The sequence below is a fragment of the Dipodomys spectabilis genome, unplaced genomic scaffold (genome assembly GCF_019054845.1).
Source record: "Dipodomys spectabilis isolate Male_0828 unplaced genomic scaffold, ASM1905484v1 ptg000428l, whole genome shotgun sequence".
NCBI lineage: Eukaryota > Metazoa > Chordata > Mammalia > Rodentia > Heteromyidae > Dipodomys > Dipodomys spectabilis.
The window spans coordinates 1,710,293-1,718,656 of NW_024871105.1; the positions used below are offsets into that span (position 1 = coordinate 1,710,293).

At 37.2% G+C, this 8,364-nt stretch overlaps 1 pseudogene; it reads right to left on the reverse strand.

Moving 5' to 3' along the window:
• Window positions 1-809: 809 nt before the first annotated feature.
• LOC122097726 lies at window positions 810-923 on the reverse strand (annotated as a pseudogene).
• Window positions 924-8,364: the final 7,441 nt, after the last annotated feature.

An 8,364-nucleotide genomic window follows, 5' to 3' on the forward strand; every position in this document is an offset into this window, starting at 1 on the left:
AGCAAGACCTTGAAGCCCTGATTTCAAACTCTGAGCATGCCAACACACATGCAAGTGTGTGGGCACACTTTATTCAAAATTTATTCAAAATACCTTCATATCAGTGTTTTTCATTAATTTCTTAACGATATTATGAGTGAAATAAAGGAAATAAACTCTTCTATCTCAGAACATTTTTATATGTTTTCATTGCAAAAATGCTGTACAGAAGGGTCACAGTTACACGAGCAAGGCAATGAGTACATTTCCTAACAAGCATTGTTAACTCCTCCTTTATTATTCCCCTACTATCCCTTCCCTTCCACCTCCACAAGTCCACTCACCTCCTCCCTTCCCCTGCCTCAATTGTAAAGTTTATTTTACAACATAGTGTCTTGTGCATCTCATTGTTACAATGGGTGAACCTGTATCCCTATTTAAGCATTTTCTTTTTCTCCTTCCCATCCACAAATTAGAAGAGACTATAGACAAGATGTAGGCGCACCAACTTCAAATACAGTGAAAACAGGTGTTATAACATGGGGTCGGAACATATAAAGAAGCAAAAAAAAAAAAAAAAAAAACCCACACTGTATGTTATAAGTATGTGAGAAACAATAGCAAGAAAGAAAAAACCACTTGTGTCACTAACTTCGGTTCATTTCCCTTAACATAATCTTATCTGGTCATATGCTCATAGCTTTTGACCTTTTCTACTTATCCCAGACATATATTAGTTATTGAAAATTAGGGAAACCATGGGACCTATGTTTATTTGGACTTGGCTTACTACACTTCATAATCTATTTCCGAAGCCTTTCCATTTCCTAACAAATTAGGCGATGGAATGACAGGAGTTTGCCTGTCATCCTTAAGCAGGGAGCAGGGGCCATGTTAATCTTCTCGGTATCATTCCAAATTTAGTGTATATGATGCTTCCTCACTGCTTCTCAGGGAGCAGAGGAGGGAAGGCCTTCTCTCACCCTCCAGTACTGGAGATCTCCATCTTGGATACTGACAATGCTCGATGGAGCTGCTAGCTCCAACTTAAGCCTTGGAAGAAAACTGGAGTCATTTAGCAGGTCACAAGAACCTAAGCTGACCTGCCAGACTCAGCTCCACCCAGAGAAAAGTCACCCAGCTCGGGCGCCAGCCATAGGAGTGGCTTTCTTCACTGGGTAATCAGAGCCAGAGGCTGCCCCTCCCTTTAGCAGCCTTGACAATCAATTGAAATTCAGTAAACATAAACCCGGAGAGTGGCTCCAGGCTGGGCTCTGGGAGTTTCTCACAAACTAGCCCCCGGGAAAAGCTAATGTTTGCTGAAAGTCCTCAACTCTACCCAGAACCTAGCCTCATCACAGCATCTCCAAACTTGAGGAAAAAGCCATCTCCCTCTTTTGTGATACTCAATGCATATCTCCCTTCCATTGAACTAATCTGGGAGGAGGATCACAAAATCCTGGGTAAAGCAGAGCATTTTTCTGCCTGTTCAAACAAACTGACTTAAGAAACCAACCAAGCCACAGGAAAATCAAACACCACAAGCAGACCAGAGACTCCAACAAGAGGCTGGTTATGGACATAAGGGAGATACATGATTTTTCCGACCCCTAACAAAAAATTTTTTTCTTTTCTCTTTTTTTTGGTACCTTTTATAAAAACTTTTTTCTAAAACTTTTTTTAAATTTTTAATTTTTACCTTTTTTGAAAAAAATTGTTTTCTAGTAACTTTTTTTCCTCTTATAATTTTTATTTTAGGGGTATATGTGTGTGTGCGTGTTTCTTTCTTTTCTTTTAAAAAAATTCTTTTTGTTTTTTGTTTAGCTCTACTGAACTTCTGATCTTTTCTTCTTTCTTTCTTATCCTTTTCACCTTTTCTTCTCTTTCGTTCTTCTTTATGCGATTTAATTGTTGTTCTGCACATCCTCAGATAAACCCGTAGTCGATTAGTAGACCTTATCCCCCATTGTGTACACACTTAATGCACAAATTCATTACTCAATTAAAAACCTCTTAGACTTAAATTCCTTAATAGCAGTACTACCTCTTTATACCTATATAATATTTTAAGTATTTTTATTTTTAAATTTTTCACATCTCCTTTATAGTCCTCCCTGTCTCTCATTATATTCACGTTCTTCTCTGAATAGTTTTTATTCATTTCTGCTTCATATTTTAAATTTTTACTTTTCTATTTTTCTTGGTCACTTTTTTCCCTTTCCTTTCTTCTTTTTTTTCGCTCTCTACTTTCATACTATCCAACTTATTTCCTTCTTTGAGATTAGGACTCAGTTAACTCTCCCTGTACATTCCCACATCATTCTATTCCTATTGTTAACCCACATCTCTCCCTAAACCTAATAATTTCTGGTTTACCAAATTCTTCTTCATGGTTCACACCCCATTAATATATAGTTGTTAAATGTTGAATAGATGTATCTGTTGAACTAGACTGTATCTGCAGAATATTGACTGTGCAAATACAGACTTTGGTTGATGCTTGCCTTAAGAAAGTGTTCTAGCAAAAAACTGGTGTTATTTTCATCCCAAATGGGCAGAGTAAGCTGGAAAAATACAAGAAAAATGGCAAGTCCGGGTATCTCCACTCCCACTCATGATAATCAGGGAACAGAACAGATAATGAATAATCCACTGCTGGCAAACATGATAAATGAAAATATTGAAAACATACAAAGGACTCTGTATGAGCGTGACAGGGAGAGAGAGGAGGCAAACAAAAGGTCAATGCAGGAAAAGATTGAAAACTTACAAAGGACTCTGTATGAGAGTGATAGGGAGAGAAAAGAGGCAATCCAAAGATTTATACAGGAATATCATGAGCGTGAGGAAGCTACTCAAAAAATGATACAGGATTTGCATGAACAGCTTGAGAATACTCAAAGAGAAAGGCAGGAATGGTGTAAGCAGGCTGAGAACACGCAAAGTGAACTACAGGAATGGCATGAACATCAGGAAGCTAAGCAAAGAGTAATACAGGAATTGATAGAGCAGGATGAGTATACACAAAGATCACTGAAGGCATTCATGGGAGCCATTAAAAAAGAGCTGAGAGAAGTCAGGGAGACCACAAAGGGAAAGCTGAATGGAACCCAACAGAAGGAATGGGAGTCCAAGTAAACCATAAACAATCAACTAAGTGATTTTAGAATAAACATTGAACACCCAATTAAGGAAGTAAAGACGTTCATTCAAGATCTAAAACAAAGCTGCAACAAAGGATTTGAAGCCATCAAAGCTGACTAATTAGAAGGAGAAGAATTTAAAATTAAAGTAGAAAGTCTTGACAGCAGGTTAGAGGATGCAGGAGATCGAATCTCGAGGATTGAAGACAGCCTAGATATTATAGAGAAAGAACATACAACCATCCAAGACAAGTCTAAGAAATATGATAGATCTATCCAACACTTGGAAGACACCATCAGAAGGCCTAATCTGAGGATAATTGATGTAGAGGAGCACCTAGAAACAGAAGTTAATGGTCTAGGAAATTTGTTTAACAGGATCCTAGCAGAGAACTTCCCAAGCATGCAAAAAATAGGCCTATTCAGATACAAGAAGCTTTTAGAATTCCAAATAGACCAGACCAGAATAGGAAATCCCACTGTCACATTATAATCAACACAGGATCAACTCAGACCAAGGAAAAGATCCTTAAAGGTGTGAAGGAGAAAAGATGAATAACTTATAAAGGGAAACCAATTAGAAACACCACAGATTACTCAGCAGAGACAATCAAGGCAAGAAGAGCCTGGAATGATGTATGCCACCCCCTAAAAACAAACAACTATCAAGGAAGAATACTCTACCCAGCTAAACTCTCCTTCATAACTGAAGGCCAAATAAAAACCTTCCATAGCGAAGAAAAATTGAAACAATACATCTCCACGAAACCAGCCCTACAAAAGATTCTCAAAGATGTCCTACAAATAGAAAACCAACAAGACCATAATAAAGGCCAAGAAACTGCACCCACACTGAGAATCCAAGAACCATAGGAACAACCCAGTTTTAGGAGCCCCAAGAAGGTGGATAACAAGGCAGGAACTCCCAAATACCTCTCAGTCCTATCTCTCATTATTAATGGACTTAACTCTCCAATTAAGTGACATAGACTCTCTAGTTGGATTAAAAAACAAGATCTTTCTATCTGGTGCCTTCAGAAGTCACATCTTGCCAGTAAAACAAACACATTTTCAATGTTAAAGTCTGGAACAAAATCTACCAAGCAAGCGGCCCCCATAAATAGTCGATAGTTATAATCCTAATATCAGATAAAAGAACTTCAAATTAAAATTTGTGAGAAGAGATAAAGAAGGTCGCTACATACTAATTAAGGGATCTCTCCTTCAGGAGCATATTACAATTCTAAATATCTATTCGCCAAACAACGGAGCACCCAAATTTATCCAATAAACACTACTTTCCCTCAAATTCCACATAGATCCAAAGAAATTAATTGTTGAGGATTTTAACACACCAATCTTCCCACTAGATAGATCAACTCGGCAAAACCTCAACAGAGAAACCGCAGATCTAAACAACTGCACAGATCAACTAGTTGTTACAGCCATCTACTGAATATTTCACCCAGCAGCTTCAGAAGCTTGCTTTCTGAGCAGCACTTGGAACATTTTCTAACATAGACCACATTTTAGGTCACAAAGCAAACTTGTCCTAATTCAGAAACATTGAATTTATATCACGCATTCTCTCTGACCACAAGGGAAGAAAATTAGAACTCAACACCGAAAGCCACCAAAGAAAGTCTTGTAACACACAAAGGCTGAACAAAACACTATTGAATGACCAGTGGGTCATGGAAGAGACTAGAAAGGAAATTCAAATTTTCATGATATTCAACAAAAATGAGCACACAAATTACCAGCTCCTCTGGGACACAGTAAAGGCAATACTCAGAGGCAAATTTGTAGCTCTGATTTCCTACATCAACAAATTGGAGAGATCTGAAACCAACAATTTAATAAGACATCTGAACTTCCTTGAAAAAGAGCAGCAAGTTAAACCCCAATCCAGTAGACAGAAAGAAATAATTAAAATTAAATCAGAATTAAATGAATTAGAATCCAAAAAAACTATAGAAAGAATCAACAAAAGAAAGATTTGGTTCTTTGAAAAAATTAACAGACCGTTAGCAAATCTTATCAGAAAAAGAAGAGAACACACCAAATAAATAAATTCAGAGATGAGAATGGAAACATCAGCACAGAAACAACCAAGATTCAGAACATTATAAGGGGATACTTCTCAAAACTTTATCTAATTAGTATGAGAACTTGGTAGAAATGGAACTTTTCCTAGCAAATATTGACATGACAAAACCAATCCAAGATGAGTTAAACCATCTTAACAGGCCCATATCAAGCATTGAAATAGAAACAGCAATAAGAGAACTCCCAGCTAAGAAAAGTCCAGGAACAGATGGATTTACAGAGGAATTCTACACAGTCTTCAAAGCAGAGCTCACACCAATACTCCTCCAATTCTTCAATGAAATTGAAAGAGAAAGTTCACTACCAAACACATTCTATGAAGCCATCATAGCCCTCATCCCAAAATCAGGCAGGGACTCATCAAAGAAAGAGAATTATAGACCCATTTCTTTGATGAACATTGATGTAAAATTTCTCAACAAAATTTTGGCCAATCAACTTCAACAAAATTCATCCAAAAAATCATACATTATGACCAAACAGGATTCATTTTAGGGATGCAAACCGGGTTAAATATATGCAAATCAATTAATATTATTCATCACATGAAAAGGTTCAAGGATAAGAACCACATGGTTTTCTAAACAGAATCAGAAAAGCATTCAACAAGATCCAGCACCCCTTTATGATGAAGGTTTTGGAAAAACTAGGAATCCATGGAACATTCCTCAATACAATAAAGGCTGTATATGACAAGCCTACAGCCAGCATTATACTTAATGGTGAAAAACTAAAGCCATTTCCTCTTAACTCAGTAACAAGAAAAGGACGTCCACTCTCTCCACTTCTCTTCAATCTAATATTAGAATGCCTAGCTACAGCAATAAGACAAGATGCAAACATAAAGGGGATCCAAATAGGGAAAGAAGAGATAAAATTCTCCCTCTTTGCAGACGACATGATCTTCTCCACTCCCAAATTACTCAAGCTGATTCAAAACTTTGGCAAAGTAACAGGGTATAAAATTAACCCCCCAAAATCGATGGCTTTTCTGTATTCCAACAATGAGAAAAGTGTGGCTGAAATTAGGAAAGCAACTCCATTTGTAATAGCCCCACAAAAAATAAAATACCTAGGAATTAACTTAACTAAAGAAGTGAAGGATCTCTATGATGAAATCTTTAAAAACTTGAAAAAGAAGATCAAAACAGAACTTAGAAAATGGGAAAAACTCCCACGCTCCTGGATTGCAAAGATTAACATCGTAAAAATGGCAACACTTGCCAAGGTTATCTACAAATTCAATGCAATATCTATCAAAATTCAAACCTCATTCTACAAGGGAATAGAAGAGGCAATCCAAAAATTCATATGGAACAATTGAAGACCCCGAATAGCAAAACTGCTCCTCAACGGAAAGAATGCTGCTGGAGGAATATCAATACCAAATTTCAAACTCTACTATAAAGCCATAGTAATTAAAACAGTTTGTCACTGGCACAAGAACAGACCTCAGGACCAATGGAATAGAATTGAAAACCCAGAAATGAACCGAAAGAACTATAGCCATCTAATCTTTGATAAGGGAACTAAAAAAATGGAATGGAAGAAAGACAGCCTCTTCAGTAAATGGTGCTGGCAAAATTGGTTATCTACCTCTAGAAAACTAAAGCTAGACACTTACATATCACCCAGCACAAAAATCAACTCCTAATGGATCAAAGACCTCGGAGTCAAAGCAGACACTCTGAAAACATTACAGGATGGAATAGGAGAAACCCTAGGTCTCTTTTGCACAGTCCGAAATTTTCTTAATAGCGACCCGGAAACACAACAAATCAAAGAAAGGTTGGACAAATGGGATTGCATGAAGTTGCAAAGCTTCTGCATGGCAAAGGACATAGCTAGCAAGATCAATAGAAAGCCCACAGATTGGGAGAAGATCTTCACTAGCCATACAACAGACAAGGCTCTCATATCTAAAATATACTTGGAACTCAAAAAATTAAATCCCCCAACAACAAATCCTCAAAGAAAAAAATGACCAATAAATATGTGGGCTAAAAGCTTAAAGAGAAACTTCTGTGAAGAAGAAAGAAGGATGACCAATAGACACATGAAGAATTACTGAACTTCCATAGCCATAAAAGAAAGGCACATTAAAACAACATTATGATACGACCTCACCCCAGGAAAATAGCAACAGATGCTGGAGGGGATGTGGACAGAAGGGAACATTACTTATTGTTGTTGGGAGTGTAAACTTGTTCAACCTCTTTTTGAAACTAATATGGAGGTTCCTCAAAAGACTCCACATAGAGCTCCCCTATGACCCAGCAATCCCACTTTTGGGCATTTATCCAAATGCTTACAAACAAGACCACACTAAAGCTACCAGCACAACTATGTTTATTGCTGCATTATTCACTATAGCTAAGATATGGAACCAACCCAGATGCCCCTCAGTAGATGAATGGATCAAGAAAATGTGGTATATATACACAATGGAATTCTATGCCTCCATCACAAAGAATGACAGTGCCCCATTTGTTAGGAAATGGAAAGACTTGGAAAAAATTATATTAAATGAAGTAAGCCAAGCCCAAAGAAACATAGGTCCCAAGTTTTCCCTTATTTGCAATATCTAGTATATGTATGAGTCAAGCAGAAAAGGTCAGATAAGTTGATGTTAGGAAAATTAACCCTAAGATATGTATTTAAATGTGTTTTTTCTTTCATGCATTTGTTTCTAATGCATTTATAAGATTATTTCTTAGTTGCTTTGTATGTCCCTCCCCCATATTTTAACCCCTGCTTTCACTGTATTTGATGTTGATATAATTTGTGGAGGGGAAGGGGAAAAACAAGTCATGTAAACAAGGATACAGGTTTACCTGTTGCAACATTGAGAAGTACAAGTTGTCATGTCGAAAACGAACTTTACAACTTTTGTGTGGGGGAGGGGGTGAGGAGTGAGTGGGGGGGACGAGGGGGCTGGGAAGTGATAAGAAGGGGAAACAAAGGAGGAGGCTACAATGCTTGATAAGAAATGTACTGAATATCTTGCCCATGTAATTGTAACCCCTCTGTACAGTATTTTCACAATAAAAAATAAATAAAAAATAATTCCAGATATTTATATTTCAAGAGAAGTGTAGGAGGCGGAATTCAAGTATTCTATACAAGGGACCTG